Here is a 15759-nt window from a genome sequence, read left to right on the forward strand (position 1 = left end):
CACAGGACAGTAATTTAGATAAAAATTAACACAGAATCACAGAACTGTTACAACACAGAAGGAGACCATTCGGCCCATCATATCCACTGGCTCTCAGAAAGAGCAACTCCCTCAGTTCCATTTCCCTGCCTTCTCCCTATAACCCTGCACATTCTTCCTTTTCATATAACTGTCTAGTTCCCTTTTGAAATGTTTGAGTTGAACCTGCCTCCACCACACCCTCAGGCAGCGTATTCCAGACATTAACCACTCACTGCATGAAAAAGTTTTTCCTCATGTCACTTTTGCTTCTCTTGCCAAGTACTTTAAATCTGTGCTCTCTCGTTCTCGGTCATTTCACGAGTGGGAACAGTTTCTCTCTATCTACTCTGTCCAGACCCCTCATGATTTTGAATATCTCTATAAAATCACCTCTCAGCCTTCTCTTCTCCAAGGAAAACAGTCCTAACTTCTCCAATCTATCTTCATAACTGAAATTCCTCATCCCTGTGAACCATTCTTCTGAATCTCTTCTGTACCTTCTCCAATACCCTCACGTCTTTCCTCAAGTGTAGCGCCCAGAATTGGATGCAATACTCCAGCTGAGGACAAACTATTGTCTTATACAAGTTCAACATAACTTCCTTGCTCTTGTACTCTATGCCCCTATTAATAAAACCCAGGATACTGTATGCTTTATTAACTACACTCTCAACCTGTCTTGTCACCTTCAATGACTTATGCACATATACACCTTGGTCCCTCTGCTCCTGCACCCCCTTTAGAATTGTGCCATTTATTCTATACTGTCTCTCCATGTTCTTCCTACCAAAATGAATCACCTCACATTTCTTTGCATTGAACTTCATCTGCCACCTATCTGCCCATTCCACCAACTTGTCTATGTCCTTTTGAAATTCTACACTCTCCTCCTCACAATACACAATGCTTCCAAGTTTTGTATCGTCTGCAAACTTTGAAATTGTGCCCTGTACACCAAGGTCTAGGTCATTAGGATACATCAGGAAAAGCAAGGGTTGGCACAGTGGCGCAGTGGTTAGCACTGCAGCCTCACAGCTCCAGCGAACTGGGTTTGGTTCTGGGTACTGCCTCTGCGGAGTTTACAAGTTCTCCCAGTGACCGCATGGGTTTCTGCCGGGTGCTCTGGTTTCCTCCCACAGCCAAAGACTTGCAGATTGATAAGTAAATTAGCCATTGTAAACTGCCCCGAGTGTAGGTAGGTGGTAGGAGAATGGTAGAGATGTAATATGGGATTAATGTAGGATTAATATAAATGGGTGGTTGTTGGTCAGCACAGACTCAGTGGGCTGAAGGGATGGTTTCAGTGCTGTATCACTCCATAACACTGATCCCTGGGGAACTCCACTACAAACTTTCCTCCAGGCCAAAAAACATCAATCAACTAATATTCTTTGTTTCCTGTTCCTCAGCCAATTTCGTATCCATGTTGCGATCGTCCCTTTTATTCCATGAGCTCCACATTTGCTCACAAGTCTGTTGTGTCACTGTATCAAATGCCGTTTGAAAGTCCATGTACACCACATCCACAGCATTGCCCTCATCAAGCCTCTCTGTTACCTCCTCAAAAAACTTCAAGTTAATTCAACATGATTTTCCCTTCAGAAATCCATTGTGGCTTTCCTTAATTAACCTGCATTTGGCCCTGTGACTATTGATTTTGTCCTGAATTATTTTTTCTATACGTTTCCCCACCATTAAAGTTGAACTGACTGGCCTGTAGTCGCTGGGATTATTTTTACACCATTTTTTGAACAAGGATGTAACATTTGCAATTCTCCAGTCCTCTGGCACCACCCCCAAGTCTAAGGAAGACTGAGAAATTATGGCCAGTGCCTCTGCGATTTCCACCCTCACTTCCCTCAGTATCCTTGGATGCATCTCATCCGGCCTTGGTGCTTTATCCACTTTAAGTACAAACAGCCTATCGAATACTTCTCATGTTGGGAGGCTACATACACTGGAATGAAATTATATTTATTTATTTGTTTATTTATTATTCGTTTCATGGGATGTGGGTATCACTGGCTAGGCCCTCATTTATTGTCCATCCCTAATTGCCCTTGAAAAGGTGGTGGTGAGCTGCCTTCTTGAACCACTGCAGTCCTTGTGGGGTAGGTATACCCACACTGATGTTCGGAAGAGAGTTCCAGGATTTTGATCCAGGAGCAGTGAAGGAACGGCAATATATTTCCTACTGTGGCTTGGAGGGGAACTTGCAGGTGGTGGTGTTCCCATTCATCTGCTGCCCTCGTCCTTCTAGGTGGTAGAGGTCACGGGTTTAGAAGGTGCTGTTGAAGGAGCCTTGGTGAGTTGCTGCAGTGCATCTTGTAGATGGTACACACTGCCGCTGTGCATCAATGGTGGAGGGTGTGGATGTTGAAGGTGGTGAATGGGGTGTCGATCAAGTGGGCTGCTTGTCCTGGATGGTGTCTAGTTTTCTCAGTGTTGTTGACACTGTACTCATCCAGGCAAGTGGAGACTATTCCATCACAGTCCTGACTTGTGCCTTGTGGACAGGCTTTGGAGAGTCAGGAGGTGAGTTACTCGCTGCAGAATTCCCAGCCTCTGACCTGCTTCTGTAGCCACAGTTTTTCTATAGCCGGTCCAATTCAGTTGCTGGTCAATGGCAACTCCCAGGATGTTAATAGTGGGGGATTCAGCAATGGTAATGCTATTGAATGTCAAAGGTAGATGGTTAGATTCTTTTGTTGGTGATTGCAAATGTTACTTGCCACTTATCAGCCCAGGCCTCAATGTTGTCCAGGTCTTGCTGTATATGGACATTGGCTGTTTCAGCACCTAAGGAGTCTCAAATGGTACTGGGTGGCGCAGTGGTTAACACTGCAGCCTCGCAGCTCCAGGGACCCGGGTTCAATTCTGGATACTGCTTGTGTGGAGTTTGCAAGTTCTCCCTGTGACCACATGGGTTTTTGCCGGGTGCTCCGGTTTCCTCCCACAGCCAAAGACTTGCAGGTGATAGGTAAATTGTCCATTGTAAATTGCCCCTAGTGTAGGTAGGTGATAGGGAATATGGGATTACTGCAGGGTTAGAATAAATGGGTGGTTGTTGGTCAGCACAGACTCGGTGGGCCGAAGGGCCTGTTTCAGTGCTGTATCTCTAAAATATAAAAAAAAACATTGTACCATCATGAATGAACATCACCACTTCTGACCTTATGATGGAGGGAAGGTCGTTGATGGAGCAGCTGAAGGTGGTTGAGCCAAGGACACTATCCTGAAGAACTTCTGCAGAAACTATTGGGGCTAAGATGTTTGGCCTTCAGTAACCAAAACCATCTTCCTTTGTGCTAGGTATGACTCCAGCCAGCGGAGGGTTTCCCCCCTGATTCCCATTGACTCCAGTTTTGCTAGGGCTCCTAGATGCCATAATCGGTCAAATGCTGCCTTGATGTCAAGGGCAGTCACTGTTACCTCACCTCTTGAGTTCAGCTCTTTTCTTCATGTTTGGCTGAAGGCGGTAATTCCGCAGCTTGAATGAACAATATATCTAATGCCTGCTTGATGCCACTGTGTACAGCAGACTGAGGCATGTTGCATAGGTCATCTGCACAGCATTATGATATTCCTAGAGACTGGCCATGGGTCAGGCACCTCCAGCCCATCACAAAGCTTTAAGAAACAAACTAATTTCCTCATGCCTTGTTCCTCAGATAGGTATAAGCAAGTAAAACAAGTGCCGGGCAATGATCATCTCAACAAGAGAGAATCTAACCATCTCCCCTTGACATTCAATGGCATTACCATCACTGAATCCCCCACTATCAACATCCTAGGGGCTACCATTGACCAGAAACTGAACGGGAGTAGCCATATAAATACCGTGGCTACAAGAGCAGGTCAGAGGCTAGGAATCCTGAGGCGAGTAACTCACCTCCTGACTCCCCAAAGCCTGTCCACCATCTACAAGGCACAAGTCAGGAGTGTGATGGAATACTCTCCACTTGCCTGGATGGGTGCAGCTCCAACAACACTCAAGAAGCTTGACACCATTGAAGACAAAGCAGCCCGCTTGATTGGCACCCTATCTACAAACATTCACTCCCTCCACCACAGACACACAGTGGCAGCAGTGTGTACCATCTACAAGATGCACTGCAGCAATGCACCAAGGCTCCTTAGACAGCACCTTCCAAACCCATGAACTCTACCACCTCGAAGGACAAGAGCAGCAGATGCATGGGAACACCACCACCTGCAGGTTCCCCTCCAAGCTACACACCATCCTGACTTCGAACTATATCGCCGTTCCTTCACTGTCGCTGGGTCAAAATCCTGGAACTCCCTTCCTAACAGCACTGTGGGTATACCTACCCCATGTGGACTGCAGGGGTTCAAGAAGGCAACTCACCGCCACCTTCTCAAAGGCAATTAGGGATGGGCAATAAATGCTGGCTTAGCCAGTGAACGAATAAAAAAAAAGGAAAGAATGGTCGGCGACAGAGAGTGGGGAAAATGGGTAAATTCTCCGATTGGCCAGATGTGACTAGTGGTGTCCTGCAGGGATCTGTGTTGGGGCCTCAATTATTCACATTATTCATTAATGACTTGGATGATGACACAGTAACTCATATATCCAAATTTGCTGATGATACAAAGTTAGGCAGCATTGTAGACAGTGTAGATGATAGCATAAAATTGCAAAGAGTTATTGACAGACTAGGTGAGTGGGCAAAACTGTGGCAGATGGATTTCAATGCGGGCAAGTGTGAGATTGTCCATTTTGGACCAATAAAGGATAGAGCAGGGTACTTTTTAAATGGGAAGATGTTAAGTACAGTGGATGTCCAAAGAGACTTGGGGTTCAGGTGCATAGATCTTTAAAATGCCACGAGCAAGTGCAGAAAATAATCAAAAAGGCTAATGGAATGCTCGCCTTTATATCTAAAGGATTGGAGTATAAAGTCACAGAGGTTATGCTGCAGCTGTACAAAACCCTGGTTAGACCCCACTTGGAGTACTGTGAGCAGTTCTGGGCACCACACCTTAGGAAGGATATATTGACCTTGGAGGGAGTGCAACGTAGGTTTACAAGAATGATACCTGGACTACAGGCGTTAAGTTATGAGGAGAGATTACACAAATTAGGCATGTTTCTCTGGAATTTAGAAGGTTAAGGGGTGATCTGATCGAAGTCTTCAAGATAACGAAAAAGACAGGCTAGATAAAGATAAACTATTTCCACTGGCTGGAGATTCTAAAACTGGGGGCATAGTCTAAAAATTAGGACCAGACCGTTCAGGAGAGATGTTAGGAAGCACTTCTTCCCGCAAAGGGTGGTAGAGGTTTGGAACTCTCTCCCACAAACAGCAGTTGAAGCTAGAACAGTTGTTCATTTTAAATCTGAGATAGATAGATTTTTGGTAATCAAAGATATTAAGGGATATGGGCCAAAAGCAGGTATATGGAGTTAGGCGGTGGATCAGCCATGATCTCATTGAATGGCAGGACAGGCTCGAGGGGCTGAATGGCCTACTCCTGTTCCTATCTTCCTATGTTCCCTTACCTTTTTCAATTGCCATACAGGCTTCTTTATCTTTCTCTGTTTCAGTCCCTCCTCCTTCACTGCATCAAGGAATGTGAAATGTCATGGTATGATTATGGGAAATGCATTGCACGTAATCTATCCAAGAGATAGAGTCCTCTTTAAGAGACAGGTTCGACACCTTTAAATCCCTTTCAACCAGAACCCACAGTTTCAGCTCTTGGAACATCAATAGCTTTAAACAAACTAATTTGAAATAACAAAGGAAGCAGATAATATAATGTGATAGCTACACCCCATCCAATTGCAGCTCTTGTAGCTGGTGCCAGCATGTTTGATCAGTTGCCATTCACATTGTGCATTTGAGGTTTGCCCATTTTGATTTGGCAGCTCCCATGTCTAACATAAATGGGGAGTGCATGATGGGAAATATGGTAGATGACAGTTCCTCCACCTCTCCCCCAATCCCGCACCCCATGCTGGTTTGCCTGGCCTGTGCCACCTGACCTCCACACAGACATAGGGAGCTCTGCAGGGTGCTGTGTCAGTGGAAACTCAGAGGAATCCCGAGTCAGTTACATCAACACTTCCCATGTAATCGCAGGAGGTGTAATATCTGCCCATTTACCTCCTCTCTCCTCACTATCCAAGGCCCCAAACACTCCTTTCAGGTGAAGCAACGATTTACTTGTACTTCTATCAATTTAGTATACTGTATTCACTGCTCACAATGTGGTCTCCTCTACATTGGGGAGACCAAACACAGACTTGGTGACTGCTTTGTGGAACACCTCCGCGCGTTCTTTTCATGTTTGAACAGGGCTGTTCATTTTTCTGTCAATTAACACCCTCCCTGCACTAACACTTTGTCTTTCACCACAACATTAACATACCATTTGCCTTTGCTCCACAGCTATTCTGTGACCTTGTCCTATCAACACCTTCCCTTTTGTTATCTCTTGCCCCACCCCTGCTTTACTTGCTTAAAATCTTTTACATTTCTAATATTTGCTAATTCTGATGAAGGGTCACTGACCTGAAACATTAACTCTGCTTCTCTCTCCACAGAATATACCAGACCTGCGTAGTATTTCCAGCATTTCTTGTTTTTACATCAACACTTGTTATGAATGTGCCTCTGTTTTACCCTATATATTTTTTGATGATTCCTTTTGAAAGATAGAAGTTAAACTTTGGGGTTTTCAAAGGTGTTATATAAAGGTCACTTGACTTTGAAAAACAGTCCCTAGAAATGTTTTTTTTAAAAGGGTCACTGAGAAGTCTTGAGGAAAACAAGCCTTTCCAGCAAACCACCTGACTTCCAACTCAATAAACAACAGAAAAGGTTGACCTCCTGTTGTTGGTTTCACTGTTGAATTATTTTGAGTTGGGGTTGAACTGCATAAAAAGGGAGAGAACTTCCAAGGAGAGAAGAGAATTCCCAAGCAGGAGGGAAGACCACAACCCAGCTCAGCTTTCCAGCACCTCTTTAAAAGACCCTGAGAAGTCCACTGTGTCACTCATCTTCTCATACCTTTGAAGAAAAGCCTGCTAAATTAATCATCAACGCCGCTTGAAAAGAGCTGTTCTAAAAGATCTCAGTGACCCATCAACGTGTACTCAGAGGCCAGACTGTATGCCAGTCTTTGGAACACAACATATGCCATCTGCTGTTTCTTCAAGAATGAGCAGGTATTCAGCCCAAGTTTTTTTGTGTCTGTAATAGAGCTCTAAAAACAAAAATCCCCTTTTTTTCCCGATTGTGTGTGTGAGTGTGAGATAAAAAGGGAACCTTAATATTTCAATCTGTGTGGTTATGCTTTACTTCATTGCTGGTTAAGACTTGTTTTATAATAAACTGATAATTTTGTTGTTTATTCAAGAATCCACGTTGGTGTTTTTATTCGGGGATAAAAATAGAGTCTATGATTGACTGTTTTGGTAAATGGGAAAAACTTATAATATATGTTTTGGCCCATGGAGAAGCGAAACTAGAACAAAGTACACTCTTCCTGCCTCGGTTGTAACATATCATTTTGCGGAATTAACCCAAAGCGAAGACATACAATTGTAAATGGGGTAATAATAATTGAAAAGAAGAAAAGGAAAAGGAAAAAAACAGGTTTCTTGTGCAGTAGATTAAAGGCTACTGTACCGGAATATCTTTATCAATTGCTGTCCCTTTTCCGGGGAAGGAGGATGTATCCATGAGTAATTTGAGACACTTAACCAAGGTTAAACTAAAGGTTTTGACAGAACTGTTGGTGTTAGTGTTAAAACCAGGAGCTAAGAAAGCAGACATAATTGAAGTAATAGCACAACATTTTCAATTAGAAGAAGCTAGCAAGCAAACCAGAGGGTAGTGCAGTTGAATTAGCTAAAATTCTGTTACAGATGAGGCAGCTTGAACTTGTCAAAGAAAAAAGAAAAATCGAAATGAGAAAACTTTGAGCAGGAAAAAGAATTGACAATGAAAAAACTTGAACTAGAATTTTAAAGAGAGAGAGAGGAAGGGAATTTGAAGTTAAAAAGCTGGAACTAAGACAACAGGGTGGCCTAGACTTCAAAGAACACAAGAACACAAGAAATAGGAGAAGTAGACCATATGGCCCATTGAGTCTGCTCCACCGTTCAATACGATCATGGCTGATCTTGGGCTTCAATTCCATTTTCCTGCCCATTCCCCATATCCTTTGATTCTCTGCAAGACCAAAAATCTATCTATTCCAGCCTTAAATGTATTCAATGATGGAGCAACCCTCTGGGTTACTAAACTACTAAAACCTTCTGCACTTCCGGAGTCCGTATCCCTCGATTCCCATCCTATTTATGTATTTATCAAGATGCCTTTTAAACGTCGCTATCGTACCTGCTTCCACCACCTCCCCCGGCAGCAAGTTCCAGGCACTCACCACCCTCTGTGTAAAGAACTTGCCTCGCACATCCCCTCTAAACTTTTCCCCTCGCACCTTAACCCTATGTCCCCTAGTAACTGACTCTTCCACCCAGCGGTTCAAGAAGGCAGCTCACCACCACCTTCTCAAGGGCAATTAGGGATGGGCAATAAATGCTGGCCTGGCCAGCGACGCCCACATCCCATGAATGAATTTTTTAAAAACTCTTTGGGGATTTGGATAACCCAAAGGAAATGTTTAGTAAGTCCTCTCTGATCACAGCTCAGCAAGCTGATCCAGAGTTTAATAAAGTGGCACAATCAGATCTAACAGAAGCTGAAGCAAAAGGAGTTCTAGAAGGCTAATATATTAAAAATGGGATTCTGATGAGGAAGTGGAGACCTCCTCACAGACCTGCAGATGAGGAATGGATCAGATAGTGGTACCGCCAAAGTATCGCTGGAAACTATTAAGGATAGCGCATGAAATTCCTATAGCGGGGTATGTGGGGATCAGGAAGACCAAATCATGTACAAGTCGACATTTTTACAGGCTGAGCCTTTCCAAGGATATGGTGTAGTTTTATCAAACATGCCAGGCTGTGGGAAAACCGCAACCTGCCATAAAATTCTAATTACAAAGCCAGTTTTTGGGGAACCATTTAGTAGGTTGCTGGTAGACTGTTTGGGACCTTTACCAAAAACAAAAGTGGGACACCAATATATACTCACTATCATGGATATGACTACTCGGTTCCCAGAGGCCATTCCCTTGAGAATTTTTCTGCTAAGGTAGTGGTAGAGAAGACAACCCAGTTCTTCACTACATATGGATTACCGATCGAGATTCAGTCGAATCAGGTTCTAAATTATGTCTCAGATTTTTCAGGAAGTTATGGGTAATTTGGGTATAACACAGTTAAAGTCTTCAGCACGCCACCCACAGACACAGGGAGCTCGAGAAAGGTACCATCAGACCCTTAAAATGATGCTCAGGGCAAACCGTCATGAATATTCCCATAATTGGGATAAAGGGCTGGAATTTCTTTTGTTTGCCACTAGAGATTCACCTAATGAGTCTACCGGTTTTAGTCCTTTTGAATTAGTTTATGGACATGAGGTGAGAGATCCTCTAAAACTAATCAAAGAAAGATTTTTAGAACAAAGGGACGAATCTTCTGTGTTAGATTATGTATCCATGTTCTGGGAACAGCTCATGACAGTCTGCAAAGGGGCTCAGGAACACCTTAAAGCTTCCCAAACAACTATGAAGAAATGGGCAGACAAGCATGCTAAGACCTGAACATTTCAATCAGGGGATAAAGTGTTAGTATTACTGGTTTTACAGAGTGAACCACTGAAAGCACGGTTCAGTGGTCCATATAAAGTGATGAAGAAAATTTGTCAAGTAAATTATTTGTTTGACACCCCAGATCACCGGAAAAAGTATCGGCCGCGTCATACGAATATGTTAAAACAATATTATCGCCGGGAGGAGGATAAGCAAGCACAGGTATGTCAGGTAGTAGGGAGAGTGAAGGATGAAAGGGATAGTGAGGATGAGGCACAAGGAGGCCTAGACAATTCTCAAACTGAACTTTCTACTATCCAGTTATCTAATACTGAATAGCGAGGGAGATTGGACACTATGCTTTCATATTTAGATGCAGAAAAATGAGAAGACCTAACAAAGCTACTCACAGCATTTAAAAGAGTCTGTAGGGATAAGACAATATGTACAATCTTAGCCACACATGATGTGGATACAGGGGAATCCTTTCCAATAAACAGTATCCTTATTGCTCAAGTCCAGAGAAGCAGTCCCAGGTGAAAGCAGAAATATAATACATGTTTGAAAATCACTTAATTGAACCCAGTCAAAGCAGCTGGAGTTCCCCAGTGCTATTAGTACCTAAACTTAATGGGTCAACCAGACTTTGCATAGACTACAGAGAAGTTAATGCAGTAGCAAATGGATGCAGGATGCAGAGACGCTTCAGGGTGATATGGACAAGTTGAGTGAGTGGGTTAATGCATGGCAGATGCAGTTATTTGTGAATAAATGTGAAGTTATCCACTTTGGTAGCAAAAACAGGAAGGCTATAAACAGAGAGGGGAATATGCAGTGAGACCTGGGTGTCCTCGTACACCAGTCGCTGAAGGTAAGCATGCAGGTCTAACAGGTAGTAAAAAACGCAAATGGTATGTTGGCCTTCATAGTGAGAGGATTCGCATACAGGAGTAGCGATGTTTTGCTGCAATTATACAGGGCCTTGGTGAGGCCACATCTGGAATATTGTGCAGTTTTGGTCTCCTTATCTGAGGAAGGATGCTCTTGCTATAGAGGGAGTGCAGCGAAGGTTTACCAGACTGATTCCTGGGATGGTGGGACTTTTTTTCAAATCATTCATGGAATGTAGGCGCCACTGGCCAGGCCAGCATTTATTACCTATCCCTAATTGCCCTTGAGAAGGTGCTGGTGAGCTGCCTTCTTGAACCGCTGCAATCCATGTGAGGTAGGTACACCCACAGTGCTGTTAGGAAGGGAGGTCCGGGATTTTGACCCAGCGACAGTGAAGGAACGGCGATATAGTTCCATGTCAGGATGGCGAGTCACTTGGATGGGAACCTGCAGGTGGTGGTGTTCCCATGCATCTGCTGCTCTTGTCCTTCGAGGTGGTAGAGGTCGTGGGTCTGGAAGGTGCTGTCTAAGGAGCCTTGGTGTGTTGCTGCAGTGCATCTTGTAGATGGTACACACGGCTGCCACTGTGCCTCGGTGGTGGAGGAAGTGAATGTTTGTGCATGGTGTGCCAATCAAGCGGGCTGCTTTGTCTTCAATGGTGTCAAGCTTCTTGAGTGTTGTTGGAGCTGCACCCATCCAGGCAAGTGGAGAGTATTCCATCACACTCCTGACTTGTGCCTTGTAGATGGTGGACAGGCTTTGGGGAGTCAGGAGGTGAGTTACTCGCCTCAGGATTCCTAGCCTCTGACCTGCTCTTGTAGCCACGGTATTTATATGGCTACTCCAGTTCAGTTTCTGGTCAATGGTAGCCCCTAGGATGTTGATATTTGGGGATTCAGCGATGGTAATGCCATTGAATGTCAAGGGGAGATGGTTAGATTCTCTCTTGTTGGAGATGGTCATTGCCTGGCACTTGTGTGGCGCGAATGTTACTTGCCACTTATCAACCCAAGCCTGGATATTGTCCAGGTCTTGCTGCATTTCTACACGGACTGCTTCAGTATCTGAGGAGTCACGAATGGTGCTGAACACTGTGCAATCATCAGCGAACATCCCCACTTCTGACCTTATGATTGAAGGAAGGTCATTGATGAAGCAGCTGAAGATGTTTGGGCCTAGGACACTACCCTGAGGAACTCCTGCAGTGATGTCGTGGAGCTCAGATGATTGACCTCCAACAACCACAGCCATCTTCCTTTGTGCTAGGTATGACTCCAACCAGCAGAGAGTTTTCCCCCGATTCCCATTGACTCCAGTTTTGCTCGGGCTCCTTGATGCCATACTCGGTCAAATGCTGCCTTGATGTCAAGGGCAGTCACTCTCACTTCACCTCTTGAGTTCAGCTCTTTTGTCCATGTTTGAACCAAGGCTGTAATGAGGTCAGGAGCTGAGTGGCCCTGGCGGAACCCAAACTGAGCATCACTGAGCAGGTTATTGCGAAGCAAGTGCTGCTTGATGGCACTGTTGATGACACCTTCCATCACTTTACTGATGATTGAGAGTAGACTGATGGGGCGGTAATTGGCCGGGTTGGACCTGTCCTGCTTTTTGTGTACAGGACATACCTGGGCAATTTTCCACATTGTTGGGTAGATGCCAGTGTTGTAGCTGTACTGGAACAGCTTGGCTAGGGGCACAGCAAGTTCTGGAGCACAGGTCTTCAGTACTATTGCCGGAATATTGTCAGGACCCATAGCCTTTGGGTATCCAGTGCCTTCAGTCGTTTCGGCGACATAATTCCAAGTCAGGATGGTGTGTGAAGTGAATTTGTTAAGAAAACTAGGCTGGAAGTACAGCTGACTGAAATTTGTCGGGCCCAATAAATTGACGAGGTGAGCATGATGGAAAGAAGACAGTTGGGGCTTGCCCATCTCTTGCCTCTGTACCTGCATGTTACCTTTAACTATTTCCCGCCACTTAACCCTCTCCATCTTCAGCCTTGACAAATGCTTTTCTTTCCACAGATAATGGAGTTAGAACTGATGGCATAATTTGAAATGAAATTGAAAATGAAAGAACAAAAATGAACCTGAAAAGATCCAGTAAAACAACGGAGAGTGAGATTAGGGTAGGGAGTTTGCGGTAAAGGACACTGTAAAACAGCAGATAACGCGATTAGGGTAGGGAGTGTTAATCAGGCAGATGTCCAGTCACCAAAATGAGGAAGTCAATGACAGTCTCTGATCCACAACTGTTTTATTGTCAATTCATAGTTCAGTCCAAATATCAGTTCCCACTCTTCCCTTCTGGACTAACTTTCTGTCCAGAGGCAACTCCTCAACAAAACTATATTGAGCATCACCTGCTCTTTATTAAACACTGAATTGAGCCCTGTTTCATTAAAGGGACCAGCATTTCCAATATTGTCGGATTCCCTTTCTTTTAAGGAAAAAAAACATTTAGAGACAAGTATATATATTTAAAAAATCAGATTCCCAAACATTACATAGCGAGATATCCTCCTTCTGGAGCCATCAACAACTTTTCAGTGGAGGCATTCCTCTTAGTGAAACAGTCAGATAGCTGATGACTAGTATTTACCCATCTTAGCTTCGAGATTTCTTTCCTTTCCAACATTTGCTTTAAACTGGCTATGTCTATTTAATTATTCTATTTAATCCGGACAAATGTGAGATAATGCATTTTGGAAGGTCTAATGTAGGTGGGAAGCATACAGTAAATGGCAGAACCCTTAGGAGTATTGACAGGCAGAGAGATCTGGGCGTACAGGTCCACAGGTCACTGAAAGTGGCAACGCAGGTGGATAAGGTAGTCAAGAAGGCATACGGCATGCTTGCCTTCATCGGTCGGGGCATAGAGTATAAAAATAGGCAAGTCATGTTGCAGCTGTACAGAACCTTAGTTAGGCCACACTTAGAATATTGCGCGCAATTCTGGTCGCCACACTACCAGAAGGGTGTGGAGGCTTTGGAAAGGGTACAGAAGAGGTTTACCAGGATGTTGCCTGGTCTGGAGGGGATTAGCTATGAGGAGAGGTTGGAAAAACTCGGATTGTTTTCACTGGAACAACGGAGGTGGAGGGGCGACATGATAGAGGTTTACAAAGTTATGAGTGGCATGGACAGAGTGGATAGTCAGAAGCTTTTTCCCAGGATGGAAGAGTCAGTTACTAGGGGACATAGGTTTAAGGTGCGAGGGGCAAAGTTTAGAGGGGACGTGCGAGGCAAGTTTTTTACACAGAGGGTGGTGAGTGCCTGGAACTTGCTGCCGGGGGAGGTGGTGGAAGCAGATACGATAGCGGCGTTTAAGAGACATCTTGGCAAACACATGAATAGGAAGGGAATAGAGGGATATGGGCCCCAGAAGTGCAGAAGGTGTTAGTTTAGGCAGGCATCAAGATCGGCGCAGGCTTGGAGGGCCGAATGGCCTGTTCCTGTGCTGTACTGTTCTTTGTTCTTTTGTTCTATCCTCAGCCTTTTGTCGAATGTATATTATCCCACAGAGATCAATTATCTATGTAACATTAATTGGTATTGTCTTTTCAATCTCTTTTATGCAATATTTCTTCCAAGACCTTGGACAAATAACCCTACATCAACAGCATCCACGAGTACAAGAGTTTCAGCAGCTACTGTGCTTTTCACCACTTATTTTCTTGGCCTCCCATGCCAATTACCAACTTTTCCCATTCTCTCCCACAAGGAATATCACAAACCCTCCTGCACTGGAAAATCCATCACCAAGGTTTGCATGCGAAGCATCACTAAAAACGATTAATTTCATGTTTTTTGGATCACCCAAATCAGGAAACTTCAGCATTGACTTCTCTATTTTAAATTTTTTTTAAAGTTTTGTTCACCCTCAGTGTGTCAACCTTCGGATGTTTCATCACAAGACTAAATTCTAGCACATCAAAACTTGCATCTGGTCTCGTCGTGTGACTAACCAATTGAGCTGTCCGACAAGACTCCTCAACTGTTCCATTTCATCCTTGGACACAGCTACGTCTTTCTGTCCCGATCTGGCGTGACCAATTGTGATGGGAATGACATTTCCCAAGTAAAAATGTTGATGTAAAACTACATCCGACTCACCTGGTTTCATCTCCAAACCCACATATTTAAAAGCCCCAGCCACTTGACTGCCAATTTTAAATTCCTCCATAATTCGATGAATAACATTTCAAACTCATTCGTATCACCCCACAAAAAATCGTCCACATGCTTCATAAAGATACCTGAAAGTTTTCCATTATAGTGCTAAGAAAACATTGCAGGGCCCGTCTGCAGCTGTGAACACCCTAATGGTAACAGAACTGTCCTCACCGAAAAATACCATACCCAGGAAGCAGAATTCAACCCATAAATACATTTATTCAACTTCCAGAGCTTCCCTTCAATGTCCGATGCTTCCTTGGGAGGCTGGAGAAACTTCCCTCTGAAGCAGGTCACCCTGAAGGAAAGCCGCTTTGATATCGATGTACTTGTACCTCCAAGAATAGGTTGCTGAAATGGCCAAAAATACTCTCAAAAATCACTGTTCCTGCTGTGAGAGTCTACCCTGATACCTTTATCCCCCAAGCATTCCTCAAAACCTCTGGTCACCAACTGAGACTTGGCCTTTTAGGTCCCATCCGGTGGGACCTATTCTATACAAATCCATCTGTGAGATAGAGCAGGTTGGCCCCTATCCACAACCTCTGACAATCTTCTGACGCCCTTAGTCATTTTGACAATTTCCAGTTTCCCGGCCCCAACTGCCTCCTCTTCACTATGGACGTCCAATCTCTCTACATCTCCATCCCACACCAGGACAGTTTGAGGGCTCTCCACTTCTTCCTTGGAGAGGCCCAACCAGTCCCCATCACCACCACCCTCCTCTGCCTGGCTGAACTTGTTCTCACATTGAACAACTTTTCCTTCAACTCCACTCACTTCCTTCAAGTAAAAGATGTTGCTATGGGTACCCGCATGGGTCCTAGTTATGTCTATCTTTTTGTGGGATATGTTGAACATTCCTTATTCCAGTCCTACTCAGGCTCCCTCCCCCAACTCGTTTTCCAGTACCTTGATACAGTATCGGTGCAGTTTCCTGCTCCCGCCCGGAACTGGAAAATGTTATCAATTTTGCTTCCAGTTT

Source organism: Heterodontus francisci, chromosome 11 (assembly GCF_036365525.1).
Source record: "Heterodontus francisci isolate sHetFra1 chromosome 11, sHetFra1.hap1, whole genome shotgun sequence".
NCBI lineage: Eukaryota > Metazoa > Chordata > Chondrichthyes > Heterodontiformes > Heterodontidae > Heterodontus > Heterodontus francisci.